Here is a 17,307-nt window from a genome sequence, read left to right as displayed (position 1 = left end):
TGAAATGTTAGTATATGTTTTCTGTCATTTGTGTATCTATGGGCTGAGGTCTAAGTATGCAATAAACATTTGTGTTTGCAGAAACAGTTATTTAATATATGAAATTCACAAAATCATTTAAAGGGAAATGTTTCTAATTTTCTAAAGATAAGTTTATGCAAAACAAGAAGTCAAATCTTGAAATGATGCTGTACAAATTGAAAATAAGCGATTTAATGTCTTAAAAGGATTAATTGTATGAATACCGATACTTAAAATAGGCTTAGATGTATAAATAATTAAACAGGGATTATTGTATGAATATCTTATAAGAAATTTATTTTAACAGACTTTACTGTATGAATGTTTAAACAAGCATCAACAAACTCATGAATATTTTAATGGATATATTGCTTCAGATAAGTCTGTTATGCACTCGAAACAATTGATAATACAATATTTTAAACCATGCCGTCAGATGACTTAACGATAACAGCAAAAAATAAGAGAAAAAGGTCACTGGGAGATGGTTTCATTTAAACTTTCAGAGAAAATTCATGATGGCAGTTGCTTCAATTTATGCCAATCGATACAAGTGCTATGTATTATTGTATTTTTAGAGGGAGAGGGGCTTTAGAATCAAGCTTAATAAACTGAATTTACTTTGTTTTCTTAAGCAGTAAGCTACCGTTCGATTATTTTATTATTAAACCTATATTATACTGTCATGAAAATACAAATTTTCTAAAGGTTTTATCAGCGTCTCATTTCTATTATCTGTACATTAAATTGCGTGAGAATAATATTTTTGGTTAACTGTTGATGGTTATAAATTCATATCTATAACTGAATTATGAAAAAAGACACAATGGAAAACATGGCTGCCGTGTCGTAAATCGTTACGGGATCATGTCTAACCAATATATGCCGTGAGGGGGGCAGGTGATTTGAAGTTGGCGACCTTAACAACAACAATGAATAATATTGTAATGACTATGTATTGTCTGGTCTCTTTTTATAAAATTATAGCTCTGCAAGATTTCAGAACATGTAACAACTAACATTTTGGACATTTAAATCATTTGTTGACATTGCATGATAAACAATTATATCGCGTTTTACTATACGTCTAAGATCAAATTATCGTCTGAACAATGCCATTCATATTTATAAAAATTCACATTTATTTTGAATATTCACAAAGGTATCATCTTTCAAATAAATCAAAGAATGGTGACCTAAAATATATTTTTGTTACCTCACTAAAAAGCTATTTCCTTTACGTGTCTAAAGATCTAATAGAATAGAAAAATAGTTAAGGTAATAAATATCTCTATTTAATCAATCTTGAAATAAATTGGAAACAATCATAACGTATAAATGTCGTCTTTGCGTAATGAAGCATAACATTCTAACGATAAACACAAGCAGCAGATATAAACATGAAGTTCACATCTTATACGAGATTATACGAGATTCCATCATATATAGGATTCGTACCAATTCTCGAGCTCGAAAAATGTCTGGCTGTTCTTAAACTCATTCCATACATCAATATTGCAATACTTTATTTTTACGAGACAGCGTTGAAAAATGAAAAGGTTGATTGCAATGGAAAACAAATACCTTGTCAATTCACTTTATTCATAAGGCTACCGTTCTAATTGCTTGCGTAATGTATTTTTAAAAGAAGCAACAAACTTCTCATCACTCGTACTGTAATATTAACTTAAATCTATGTCATCCATCAGTCTCATCAAGAAATCGTATTATTATATAAGGATCAAACACCGGCTAAAGGGTATGAGTCAGGTATATCTGGCTGGAGGGTAACTGTTTGTGGTGGTAACGAGGCTCTGTCGAGTTTCCATTAAACAATTGCCAGTTTGTACCGGTAGTCGGTGTATGATTTCTTTTTCTTGCACATTTAATATTAAAATATTTCAGAAATGGATTGCGAAAATTTATTTTTTCATCTTTTTCCCATATAGCGGCGTATGAATTAACAACTTTATTCATAACGGCAAACGTCAATCTAAGAACGCATTTCATTCGTAAAGACGCGCAGAATTGACGTCATTTATAGAACGCGACGTGTCTTATACGACAGTTTTTTAACATCGGTGTAAACAGTAAACAATCCTGTCTGATAAGCAAGAAATGTATAAGAATGCACCTGATTCAACCATAGTATCAAAGTAGGCGTAAGGATTTTACCCAGCATGGTTTTCAACCTTTGATATTCTCTTTAAATTCTTTAGATATTAAGACAAACAGAAACTGTGTAACTGTATACTGATACATGTGAAATGACATTTATAGATCATTGTTCACCATATCTTATAACATGCTTTCAGAAACTTAATTGACTTGAAAGCATATTATATTTAATGTTACTATTTATAGTTTACAAAGAATGGAATATAAGTAGCAAACATTCAGAATAAAGTAAATAGCTTTCTTGTGTAGTTTATTTCGACAGTAACTAATAGTGTTGACATTTGTTTTCTTTATTTTAGTTTGATATTTTATGTTTTTTGAATTATCAACTGTTGTTTTTTGGTATCAAAAATAAAAACTTTACTCCCTAAACCATTACAAACTTTTACTATCAAGCACCAAATATTTCAGGATCGAAAAGCCGATTTTGTTTTCTGAAACAATATAACAGATTCAGCAAAATTGTTTACATATATCATAGATATTGATTGAAAAATCCATGGGTTAATTAGAATCAACAATTATGTTAAATCTTATTCAAACAAAACCACTTCATTCCCTCTCCGTCTTCAACACACTCGAGTGATTTAACAAATAATGAACACAATGTGTGTTCCGACCTTTTTATATAGCAATCTTGCAGGAAGAAAGGGCAATATCCAATTCGTTTCTAGTAAGCGATATTTTAAATCTAATTACAAGAAATTCAAATTCAATTGACGATTTACGTACCCAAACATGTTTTAAATATATATTTGATATAATTACACGGTTAAATACGAAAGAGTATCTATCATAGAACACAATCTCTGTGATATCTAGTCACATGTGACTACCAAAAAGGTGCTTAGTAGGACACCAGACAGGCACGGGACAGGAGGGACATCTGATAAACAAATAAGGTTTCCCTTAAATGTGCAAAACTATCTCAGGTTAAATACACGGACAATGTATGGTTTGTGAACACGGTATATGAAATAGTTGAAAGATAGTGTTGTTTTTGTACCAATTATGTTGCCTTCATGAAGAGTAAAGTACTACCCATTTCAAAACAAAAGTGTTAAAGGAATAATTCTGAGATAAGAAAAAAACACCTAAAAATCAAGTGTGAATGCCTAACATAGATATCCTGAAGGATCTCAAGCCAAGAGATATCGAAAGATTATAAAGGAATATACTCGTACTCAATGTAAAATTGACAATCATATTGTGTGATTTTTTGTATGATTTGATTTAAAAACTTTTCATTTTATTTTATTTTTTATCATTTTTTACATTAAAACCAGATCATGATTATTTAAAGTTATATTTTCTTAAGGTTTACTTTACCTTGTTATAATTATGTTCACACATTTTTTAACTCGTCAAGTACTTGAATACAAAATATAAAACAGAGGAAAATGCCTTAACAAATGCAAAATATTATCATCATCGTTGATATTTATTAATGATGATGATACGAGATATGAAGTTAAATTGATTATCTTAATTCCAAGTTACATAAAATAATTATACAGTATAAAACAAAACATACCCTATAAATAATAACTCCACCAATTGTCTTGTCAGAATTGTTTTGTATTATCCATTGCACTAAGCTTCTACTCGTTAAAAGGTCTTAAATATTTGCTTTTCATTAATGTTGAAAAAAATCACTTCTTTAAAAACCGAGCTGATACTTCTTTGCATCCACAAATTAAATTGTTCTACAACAAGTTGTCATATCAAATTAAAACCGATCAATGCAGTAATCAAACACACGTTTATCTTCTTTGTTTTTCCACCTAAATATGCATAAATGTATATAAACTGGATAATATATCTATGTATCATGGAAGCACAACTTTCGACGCATTGGCCAGAGCTAAATTATAAATTAAAGTTGATGATCTATTTCACCAGAATGTTTTGACACGAACTTTTATGATGTATCTCATTTAACGACCGGAAACAGCACTTGCCCACGCAAAGTAGATTTAGATATATCTCTAAACAAGGATGCACTTGACACAATAATGCTCTTTTTGTTGGTCTATTTATAAAAAAAATTCAAGCCAAGATAGCTTTTTCCTTCATTACAATTTGTTCACTCTTCTTCATATATAAATGTATAAGGAAAACTTTCATGTAGTTAGTATGTGAATTCATCCAGCAAATTTCGATTTAACTTACTGAATAAAGAATCTTACAAATGATTTTAATATTTCCAATTCTTGTATAATCATTTCTAAATTGTAAAAACTTTTTATACACTTTAAAGTCCTTAAGATGTTTTGCTCTACTGTCAAGAAAACAATATATAATTTACCTACGATGAATTCATATGAGCCTTAGACAGTGTGAGCTTAATCCTAAGTACGTTATGATTTCTTGACACTTCTACAAAATATCTTTATCACAAGTAATATAAGGTCGTCCGTTTTCTGACACGAATTATTTCAAAGGTGTCCTACAATAGATGTATAAAAATCAAGTAATTACTGACTACAACACTTGGAACATACTGATGACACTTGATTTCTCTATAAGACATGCAATCATGACTGTTTGAAAAAAATGTTGTTCTGTTTGTAACTGATATGCAAGTATTAATCAATATTTTGTCACAACAATCATTTATTTTTTCTTAATTTCATTTTTCTTTTAAGTAGCAATTTTTGTATGTAGGTAACATTTGTTGAACACGCGAGAATGCGTATATGAAGTGTTAAAATCATTTTGATTTTTGAAATAAAGGATATTCATAATATTGGTATTTAATTAAAACTATATTATACATGGTAGGTATTATTCTTAGGGAAATATTTCAATTCCTTTTTTGTCTGAATATATTATGAAATAGAGAGAAAGTAAAACAGATGAAATATTAAATTTCTGATGTTAAAAAAGTTTACAATCATAAGATTTTGACTTTCAAAATAAAATTAAATATTTTTATTACATTTTAAGTAATAATTTAGTTCCGCCCATTGTTTTCTCTTTTAGGGCACACGCAATTTTTTACTTGGGGACTATATGCCGCTTTCATGAAAAGGCAATTACGTGTCACACACATTGGAGGTTCCATGATAACTGCCATATGAACACATCTGCGGATGTTACAATATTCATAATTGTTCCAGTTCATGTTAAATGTTGAATTCTGCTTAAGACGGTGCTATCGGACGTGGACGGTTGTTTGCACTTGACAATACCGTCCATGAACAGACTCAATCAAACTGAGCCTGCAACATTCTCAATTTTGACGTGTTGGACTTTCTTTAGGTATTCTTATTTTCTCTTTTTTATCCTACTGTATACATTATACAAATAAGGACAATTCATCAATACACTTTTCATCTTTTCATGATTACTCGTTCGCAAGTCTTTACTTATAATCTGTGACATAAAAAACCCAGAAAATAATCATTACGTATGACAAGCTTTATAGACTGTAGAGTGTCAATCTAAATGGCAGATGTTCATATTTATAATATACTCCATTTCTGCAAGTTAGAATGCGTTCTAGAATAAATCATACCATATAACTTGATAAGACTAGATTATATTGTTTTTAATCTTCTGAAAATATATATGAATCCTTTATATCTCTAGGTTTCAAAACATAAATATCAAAAGCACGAATTGTCAATATTTCACTCAGTCTTTTATAAATTCTACTTTTGGGAAATCATCAGAAGACTTAATGTCTTGCATACGTCAGATTTATCATGATACAATTCGTCTTCAAAATTATTTAGTTTACCACATCAGCAAGAAGTGCAAACAATGTTCATCCAGGGATTTAAAAGAAACCATCTTGTCTACGAAGCATGTGAATCGAATAAGACGGCTTATGATTTACTTCCTTAAAATCAAAAGTGTTTGCCATGGTATTGTAAATCGCCCATTTTTTTCTTTTTGTCAGGTTTGAAAATTAAGCAATGAGAATAACTTCGTGAAAATGCAAATAAGATATATAAATGAGAATAACACGATTCTAGAAAAAATATCCTTAGCAAGGGATACTTGCTTAAAGATGTTCCACACATATTCATTAAATAGTATAAGTAACAAAGGAAATTTAAACAATGTTTTTCTTAGTTTCGATATTTCTGTCTCAATAAACAAAAAACGCTACAGACAGAATGAAGCGAGGTCAGACTGCAGGGTTCCAGTAGGTGATGGGTTAAACATAATATATCATTTGGTTTGGTTGAAACACTACAATAAAATAATTCGAACGAAAAGGCATTGGCTATCGACTCCCTACTTAACTATAAGACTACATGAAATTTCACCATAATGAGACAGTTTGATTGTTTATAGTCATACTTCACTGTGATATTATAGATTGTATCATGTTCATTGTTACATTAGGTATTTCATGTTGACTAGAATTATTATAGAGATAACACCACTGTGACAGAAATTGCCAAGCTTCATTGCCCTTTGTTGTTCTTTTTATCACGGACTGGTTTTATTATCATTACATTGTGCATTTTCATGGAAACTAAATTATCGCACTGAAATATCATTTAAAATAACTATTCCGCGTAAAATAGAAAGAAATGAATCTCAAAAGAATGCCAAAAACGACAAAATTGAAAATGTTGCAGGCACTATTTGATTCAGCCTGGTCTTATTCTGTATCTTCTGTACTGGAGAGTACAAGATAGCACCGGCCTATGCAGTATTGAAGATTTAACATGTAATGGTAAAAGTTTGAGTTTGGAATTATCCGCAGATATAATCACACTGCGGTTAATATGGAACCTTTGACTGCTAGTGATAAATAAATGCAAACGAGTGTTATTCAATATCAGGTAACCACAATGTAAAATTTTTTGCAAAGCTCTTGCAGACATGCAATTGAAAAAATGTCGACACAGAAAAAAAATATGATTTATGTTTTGCATTTACTTGTTTATGCAATATGTTTTATGTTTTGCATTTACTTGTTTAAATATGCTGAAAATGTACATATTTCAATCTAGTATCCTAAAGAACCAATTGTATGTTTAAACATTTCGTAACTAAATTAATTGAAAACCTACATTATATTTGCAATGTATTTTTTCTATAATTAAGTGGTGATAGATTTGATTGTAAAAGTCAGCATCCTAATCTAACCATGAAATGCCATTTGTGTTATTGAACGTGATATGAAACAAATAATTTTGTTAAACTATTTAATTAATATAACAATAATAAAGTTTAAAATTATTGAGATTGTTCATGGACGACAACTTTGGATGTTCCGGCTGATCTTGGTATACACTGGTCGCATCGGTAGATTGATTTGCAGCCTGAAGGCTAAAGTTTAATTGAATAGCCGATGTTTTAAAATTGATCAGTTCCTGGTTACACTGATTTTAGATAAATTAAAATAAAAACATTTTTTGCAAATAGTAACCTATGTTGGTACTGAAATTTATGGTTTTGTAGGACTACAAAAGTCTCTCAAAAGGTTTACTACACACTTAAGTAGGGACTTTGTTTGTATTAATCAAACGTGCAAAAGTCAATATTAGCTATCAATAGATTAAACAATAACGTTAACTTGAAATCTCTAATAATAGAAAGTCAATTTACTTGCCAACTGTAGAGGATATCTCCAACAATTAAATGTATCATCGAAAACAAATTTCAGAAAATAAGCCTCAGATTCAAATCAGGCTTTTAGAAAGAAATATTCCAAAGACGTTTTTTAACTGTCACATCTGTAAGTGCCGTTTGCAATGTGTAAATAACTTTATTTAACTTTATATGCATTTTCAAAATTTTCATAACAATACGCATGAATATGGAGGCATGTTGCTTAAATGACCTTATAGAAAGGTATGTTCATGCCGTTTTTAGTAAAATAATAAGCCATTATGTATTCTGAAAAGTACAAAGCAGTTTGTCTTCTGTGTTTTAATTAAATGCTTTACAATCTTTTTTCTTATTTTTCTAGTTGATGATGAAGTTTGTTATTTATAAATTAGAATAAGAAACAAAATTTATATCGTAAGTTTGTAATCCTGACACATAAGCCAAACTATATCTATTCTAAATGATCTAATTAACTGATTGTTTCTCATTTTAGTTATGAGAATTGATATGTGCATTTGTTTATAAGCACTAACACTAAACTTTGGTAGTATTTGTATGTTAACTAAAGTAATCAATCAAGTTTTAATAAAATGACACGTATTAATAAAACTTTATCTTGAGGAAACATAAAGTATAATAAATAATTTAAGTCAACACGTACCTTTATAGAAGAACAGTCAAATAGAATTTGTAAATTCAATTCGATGATATCCAATAAATCCAAAATATATAAAATATCTTGTGTTCTTATAAGAAACTATATTCTACTTTCGATATACATTTAGAAATTAATGGACACTGATTCATTGTGTGGGCAGACCAATTAACTTATTTAGTAACACTGGGGACATATAAATCTCAATGAATGTGAACAACCGGAAAAACGCTCATCTATGCAAAGTGGTTATAATAATATATAAAACGTATAAGATGTAGTACAAACAATAAAGCTTGTTATTTTTATTTTAATAAAACACTTTTTTACTTAAGTAAACCATCTAAAATATTTACTGACTATTTTTACAACTTTAATTAACGAAATAAATATGTAAAATATTTGCTTCATATTAATTCTTGATTATAAAATCTATTGTTTAATGAAATATAGCTTATCGATAATTTTCATATCACCAAATATCATCTGCTTTGATAGTTTCTTATGATGGTAAATATATTAATTAACAATTAGTTAAATATAAGTAGTTAGCAATAAATAAACGCAAAAATACTTCAGATTGATTAATAAAACCATGGTGCGCCTTCCTAGAAGCTGGCTAATTTATGGAAATATCTATGGAATGATGCGCTTTCCAAGAAGCTGATTAATTTATGGAAATAGCTATGGACAATATACAAATCCCATTTTGAATCTTTGAAAAGATATGCTATATAACACATAGCAAGGAATCGAAATTAGTAGTTACATATGTTCGTAAATATTTCTTTCTTACGTCAGATTTTAAATATTCAATATGTTCTTTATTTCTCACCCCTCGAAAAAAAACTTGTTGAAAAATGAAATGTTATACTGCTCTACCGTATAAGTTTTTAAATTTGATATGAAATGTCTACCTTGAAATAAAAAAAACCTTTAAAATTCAATTTGCTGAAAATATATTATAAGAGCGATATCATGTAATACTGCAGTATTCATTTTTTGTATTTATTTATTTTTTAAAGAAAGCTCATTTTCTAGAGACTCGAGAATAATCAAAGCACATGTTATCGTTCATTCAAGATATATAGCATGCATATTTTGAAGATAAAACATAAAGGTATCGTCTAGACAATAAAAAGTGAATGAATTACTGAAGGATATTACAAATGCCAGTACAAAAGATATCATATTGAATGTCATTTATTATCAATATTTCCCTAGGAAAAGGGTAAGGAAAGAACAGAGATGATACTTTATTAAAATATGATAAACAAGATCAACAAGGAAAGGCGGCGTTCAATGAACACAACCCCCATCCGACTAGACATGCATATAATGCATCTTCTAACATGAAGATAATTTTATATCATATAACGACAGGTGATGTATTTAAGATTGAATGGACGTAAAATATAGCTGGGTAAGACAACAAAGATCCGGGATATGTTTTTTTTTATTAATTGTTGGTTTACATCCTTGATTATCTTTAAGGTATGTGCAGATTAATACGAAGTTTTACAATAAATAATATATATGTGAATAGTATCATGTTTGGTAAATATTTTTACTCTAGGGCAAAACAAATCAACTACACAAATAACACAGTTTCTCTTAATAAACAATGTATTACCTTATAACATATTTTGTTTACATTTGTATTTTTAAAAGAATTTTGTCGGTCGACATTATCCATGTTGTCTTAAAATCTCCTAAAACAAAATAGTTTCTGATATAAACAAAAAATAATGCAATGTCCTGATAAAAATATAATACAAACAAAATCTAAACACAAATTTAGACTTTTTGTTTTATTCTGCTTTTCGTACTAAAAATCCATTAAGATTTTATAACGTTTTGGATATTTAATGTACCAGAAATTAAATCCAAATAAATACAAATGTACATTAAAATTCAAAAATCTCCACTGAAGTGACTGCCATAATTCAAACAAGCAAAATAAACATTTCCACCTATAAAATGACACCGAGCTTTTCTATATGGACATAGATGACATCAAATATAAGATCTTTTATCGTCAATGGGAAATTATTTAAACACGTATTTTCCAAGGATTCATTTATAAGCACATATTATGAAATGCAAACGATGATAAACAAGCACTTCTTTCTTAAATCATATTTTCTCTAAAAAAAAACGAGAAATAAAAGAAATATTCAATGTACTGCTTAAAATATATACCATTTGTTGACAAAAAGATATCATCAGCTTGTAATTTTAAAAAAAAAAAGATTAAAACAGTTTTGCAATGCCTACAATTGCTTGCGAAACGCATGCATGTTGTATCTTTATTAAATAGCCCGACAGACCTTGTCATGGTTATGACATTTAAAACCCGCAATATAATGTTTCAAGATTAAAAACAGGCTACTTACAAACGTATTGCAGCTTAGATAATCCCTCTGAATTTGTATCATAATTAAATATCTTAATTACATATTCTCCCTAAAACTTGATAAAGTCGCATGTTCACAAGTTTATAATGGTGTTAATTTCTAAATTAAAATAAAAAATAAACATGTAGCAATAATGTTATACTTCAAAAAACATTGTTAACATTATTGCAAACAATGAACATGTCCTTATTAAAATAACACGTAAGTCTTCATTATTTTCAATAGAATAGTACTTACGAATTTAGTGCTAAAGGAGAATGAAACGGATGAAATAATAAAAAAATGTGTCATAATAAATGGAAAATATAAACCAGAACAATGTATTTCTCAAATTAAGGACATTAATACCGTACTTGTTTGTTTTACCTAAATATTACCATTAATTCACAGTTTCTGTAATTCCGGCGGTAATCTCTGAGTAGGCAACTGATTTGCATAGTAACATCAAATAAGCCATGTCATGACAAAACCAACATAATGGGTTTGCGACCAGCATGGATCCAGACCAGCCTGCGCATCCGCGCAGTCTGATCAGGATCCATGCTGTTCGCTATCAGTTTCTCTACTTGTAATAGGGTTTGTAAGCGAACAGCATGGATCCTGATCAGACTGCGCGGATGCGCAGGCTGGTCTGGATTCCATGTGGTCGCAACCTATTATGTTGGTTTTTCAGGACGCGGCTCATTAATGTATTTTAATGCAATTATGTTCACGGGATTAATAATTCGTATGTGTTATAGTATATTGAAAATTATGTCATTTGGTTAATAAATATTGTATAATGAAAGTATATTTTAACTAAAATGTTTGGTGACCTGAAACAGTGGGGGGTTTATTTCAAACGAAACCTTAGTGGTGGTGACGAGTTATATTTATATGTTCTATTTGTTTTTAACATTTATTTTTAAAGATCGACTGAAGAGAAGAGCTTTGAATAATAAAAATATTTCATTTATATTTCTTTCAAGCTTTCTGTATCGCGCATTGTTTTATGTCTGAATATATGTTTTGAAATATAGATTAATGTTTCAAGATTTATTTATCTTACTAAAATAGATCGCTTTGGGAAATATAGGAAGATGTTATATCTTGCATATGTCAATTTACCATGGTAAAATGCATTTTCAAATGTTTCACTTTAATAACATATAAGTACACATATCTGATATATAGATATTTCAAACAAAATTATCTTCTCTATAAAAACTCTATAAGTTCATGTGTTACGGTAAGACGGGAAAAGAATTGAATTGCAGACTATTTTTGTTTTACTATAGCAATTAATATGAAATATTAATTGTATTATGAATGCGCACACTCTAATCATGAACGCCAATGCGGTCAATTATATCTGGCAATAGTGTAAATTTTGTTTTCATTTATTCATATTTTTGTCACGTTTGGATAAGACTTCGTCTAAACTGAAAAGCTATTCATGAAAAAATATATATATGGCACTTTAGGCACATCTTAGATTATGTGAAGCTTCAAAATAGTTTTTTACAATTTCTGTTTAATTCAAAATAGTGTAATGTGATCTAAAATTGTGGCACAACTGAATTACATTTGTTAAGCGAAGCAATAATTAATGTCGGTTTCAAATTTAGTTATAAACAAAGTTTCATAATGTTTTTTTGTTGTCGTTGTTGTTGTTGTTTTTTGTTGTTGTTTTTTTTTTGGGGGGGGTGGGTTTTTTTTCATACTCGTGCCGCTTTTGGGACTCCGTAAAGAAAGGGTATTGCACAACCGTGCATATATTTTAACGTGACATCGTTTGCGTTATGTAAACAGTCCTTACTTTGGATATGTAATAAATAGAATATTATCTTCGTGTACCTTTCTTTCTTAATAACAGTATGCTAGTTTGCATAATATAATTGTATTCAACTCGTTCAATAAATTCAGTATTGACACGACACACATTCAAAATAATCTATTGACGTTTAAATAATAACACGAAATATGGCAAAGTTAGCGTCTCTGTATGCAAATTTAATTATATTCTGTTCCCTTTCTTTTTATTACTTGACAATAACAGTTAAATTATTTATGTTCTTAATAATACTGTATCCTTCCTGTGTGATAGATCTACAATATTAAGAAATTTGTGTTGGCCAAATTAAAACAATATAGACTACATTTTAGTTTCACGTGTATAACAAGCACAACATACAGTCAAAATGACGTAATAAGGAAAACAGTGACTAATATTTTATCTAAAAAAAACAATTGTGCTTGGATGAAATTTGAACTTTCAGGTGGATGGAAGCATTTGTTATTATAGTATAAAATATGCAACAACCAAAAGCACAACTATTTTTACATACATAATGTAATATTCTGTAAGATTTTCTCATATGATATATTCATCGTTAAGAATTTAACTTTATACACCAAAATCAAGAATTCATATAACTTTAAAGTATCATATTATATTTAACTGAACCAATTCTTATGTTTCTTTCTTAAATTACAATTTATTTCAAAGGCTATTAAATGAAATATATATACAAAAAGAATTACGTTTTTTCTTGTCTACTATAATCGTTAACGACAGCAACTCGAAACAAATATATATCGTATATTCCTGAATTAGAATCTTAACATTATAACGAAAGTGTATGACAATTAATTTAGATTTTTTTTCTTATCACATGTTATACATATATTTTAAAAGACATGTATTAAAACAACGACACTCGTATAAAGTTATTAAAATACCTTGTAACACAATGTTTAAGGTTAATACTCCAGAAGATAAATATATCAATTTTCAAAACATGCGTAACATGTTTATAATGTAATATTCACTTTCATTGCAAAAGATTATATTTACATTATAACTAAGAAAAACAGTTATGAATATATACAAGTATTTCTTATCGCTTTAAGTTTAATATCTAAGCATACCTTACTAGATTTTCCTAAAAAACTGTCCCAATATACCAAGCGTGATAATAAGAATGTTCCTTTGTACAATGGCTTCTTGCATTTAAAGCATCTATGTTTCCGACGTCAGTTGTATAATGGCTGACTAGAATCTTTGCTCTGATTGTGTTGTTTATCGGAAAGTATCTAGCCATATACGGATTCCGGCTTTCTGAATAAAGTCTGAATGTTTTCATAGTCTGCCAATAAATTACCTTACTAATACAACTATATTTTCCATAAGACGGCATTCTTAAGGACAGTCAGCTATAATCCAGTATCATAAATTTCTTATTTTATTCATAACGTTTTCGGATATATCGTCTGCATAGCCAATATTTATATTAAGTCACCATTTAAGCATATATGCATATAAGTGTATAGCATGATAAAATGCTGATATAAGTGTTGTTATCATAACATATGACACAGATGGTCAATTGCCAGTGCGGCTTAGACCTTTCACCTGCTCAATTTCTGTAATAACTTTGCCATACGTTGCAAGTTTGCAAGTCTATTTAAGATGTATGGGATTTTGATAACAAAATACAAATATTAAGCAACCACCTGTACAAAGATATTTTAGAATGCCCTGGCTCTATACTTGTTGCAACGGATAATCATTTCGGTCTCAGTAGGTAAACACTCATTGCCAAACTATGAAGAAACGTAACAAAAACAATTTCTCATCGAGTGTAGTAACGGTACTTTCATACCACATAAATATGATATCAGCCGATAAATGATAAAATGACCTTAAGCTTGACCTTCAAACGACATCAAAATGTAGAAAATTTTGCAAGGTATTTTAATCGAAATGATCTGATATAACCACGGATATCAGAGGTGACTGCTGACCTTGTCGTCTTGTTTAATTATTACTAAAATTAAAACAGGGGAAAATAAAAACCAAAACTTTGCACTTTTTTGTAACGTTATTAACCAAACTTATTTTGAATAATTTCGATCCGAAACATCGGGTAATGTCTATTAGTATTCATTAAAGGTTATGACATTTAAGTTTGTGTGATGACACGCTGTCATGCAGCAACCTAACATTTAGTAAAATGAGTTACTGGTCTTCAATTTCGTAAGTAACTGTTTAGTTTTCGAAGAACTTTTGCCTTAATTTGGCATTTACAGATTTGCCTTTAGGACCAGCAACCTGAATGGTGGACCAGTGAGTTGTAAAGACAAATTGCTGCTCTTAATGAGTTGCCAACGATACTAGCTATTTGCGTAGTGGTGCACCTTGCATCGATATTATCTATTTCTTTCACTTGACTATCCATGTTGACAATATAACGATCTTAATGTCTTTAATATCCTGACTAGGTTTTGGTAAATTTGGTCTTGTATTGAAAAACAATAATTCAGTTCTAATAAAGTTCTATCTTCAATTTAAGCCCTTAAGTCTTGAGTCCGTATCAGGGAAAACTCCTAGAATATTAAAAGCTGAACGATTAGAAGGTGGCAATATAATATAAAAATATTGTTCAGTTTTTGTAAAATCAAAATTATTTTTAAATTATTTTTCAATATACATGTGCATTGTAAGTTATCACCTTTACGTCGATTATAGTATATCTTTTAGTCTGGCGTGATTAAATTAAATTTATGGATAAAATGGCCTAAAAATGGCATAAAAATATGTACAATGATACACAAGTTTCGTTACATTGTTACATTATTGTCACATTATATTTACATTATATTTCCGTTACACCTTATCACCAATTTTTCCATATTTCACAAACTTAGGAACTCGGGAACTTTTGCTACAGTATTGCATGTATTTAATGCATTATCCGCAAAGATGAAACCATTCATGCAATAAGTGTGTGTATTTTACTAGAAGATTATTATTTTCTGCATTTCATCATGCTTTATATGTTTAGACATTTATGTTCCTGAACACAGAGCTAATACTTATTTGGCAGTTAGAATTTCGTCAAGAGAGTAATAATCGGCAATATAAAAGTATTCAATATTGAAATATAGATAGAATTTTTGTACACAAATGATGCAGTTTTAATCAATGTGAAACGGTGAAAATGTGAAACAGAATAATCAGAAAATAATCCTCAGCGTAAAATAAATTATTGAATGCTCTCAACAGAAAGATACATCCTTTTATTAGTCATACAATTTGTGTTCATGTTTTACTTGTCTCTCAAAAACACTCTAACGTAAATGGCGCCTGATTTTTACTTAATAATGTACTTAAAGAAAACATGAGATCATAATTTACACATAAAATTACGATTTTTAAGACGTTATTTTAACATTGAATAACGTTGTCCGTCATGAGTAACTAAAGAAAAGATTACTTATTAATTTGTGTAACGTCTTCTTTTTTTAGTAATTTTAAACAATATAAACTGGTTAAACGAGATCCTGAAAGGCAAGTTTATATTCCATTCTTATTTATTTATTTTCTATTCATTCATTCATTCATTCATTCATTCATTCATTTATTTAGTTAGTTAGTTAGTTAGTTCTAAATATAATTACTAAAGGTATTAAATGTTATCAGAAATATGGTAACAGCATTGTTCTGTATTTTACATATTTATGCTGCACATTTACATATAGTAAGCAACAAGGATTCGCTTTAAATAAGCATTTCATTGCAACATATTTATTCACAAAAATGTTTCCCGATATGAACATTTAAATAATGTTGATATACTTTATCTGGTTAATGTCAATTTAGTGAAATATAGTGACATATATCTCTTATCAGGTCTCCTGAGAATGCCTTTATATTACCATTGCTAGAAAATAAACTTAACCCCCAAGTGACAAATATGTATTTTTGTAACATTATATATGAAAGTTTCACTAGTTCTATAATAGAATTTAATGGCAAAAGTTTTTCGGAAATCGGAATAATCATTTACATAATTCAAATTTGTAATACATAGATAAATATATTTTTGACGAGGACGATGTTTCTTCTCAACAAGAAATATAATATATAACGACTAATGACCGGGTTCTTTGATGTATGACTTGTTTATTTGACAAAGGGTTTCTTAGTTGCGTCACATTTTTAAAGAACGTTGTCTAGTTTATCATTATTAGTTTTGCTATTTTCTAAAAGAAGTCTAATTTTTCTCTCATATCAAATACACTTGTATTTGACTAGGTATCTTATCTAAAATAAATGACAGCTAAAGTTAAGTTTCTTATAATTGTGGTTTGATATACATGTATGATGTACTTAAAGGTTGAATAATACAAACTTGCATTGTGGATTTGTTGTTGGTTGATACAAGCTACTGTCCACGCCCTAGCACACTGTTTACAGTAAAACAAGAACATGTGGTGAAGAATATTTATTTATACGATCAGATATATTCTTTTATCAGCTTCACTTAGAAAATCATTTACTAAGACCGACTATTTTAGTCAATTTTATGCTATCTCCCCATATATATCGGCATGCCATTTTAGTCGTTGGTACTATTACAAATACGTTTTGCTAACTTTTGGGTGTTAAATATGTTTCAAACCGTCAAAAACATT

General features: G+C 29.1%; 1 protein-coding gene across 4 annotated transcripts in view; it reads right to left on the bottom strand.

Annotated features, from left to right (window-relative positions):
* Nucleotides 1–17,307, bottom strand: part of LOC132744227 (G-protein coupled receptor moody-like) — a 114,941-nt gene that overhangs the window by 80,911 nt on the left and 16,723 nt on the right. Inside the window, exon 1 of one of the 4 annotated variants that reach the window (XM_060732869.1) lies at nucleotides 13,759–13,776. The exons of 1 other annotated variant lie outside the window; for it this stretch is intronic. The gene's annotated coding sequence lies outside the window, so the exon portion shown is untranslated. Of the gene's footprint in view, nucleotides 1–3,733; nucleotides 4,079–8,437; nucleotides 8,580–13,758; nucleotides 13,777–17,307 lie in introns of those variants that run through there. 2 more of the 4 variants (XM_060732867.1, XM_060732868.1) reach the window with 2 other exon arrangements.

Source organism: Ruditapes philippinarum, unplaced genomic scaffold, assembly GCF_026571515.1.
Source record: "Ruditapes philippinarum isolate M1 unplaced genomic scaffold, ASM2657151v2 ctg1491_1_1_1_1, whole genome shotgun sequence".
Taxonomy (NCBI): Eukaryota; Metazoa; Mollusca; class Bivalvia; order Venerida; family Veneridae; genus Ruditapes; species Ruditapes philippinarum.
This window is presented reverse-complemented; position numbering and strand designations above follow the sequence as displayed.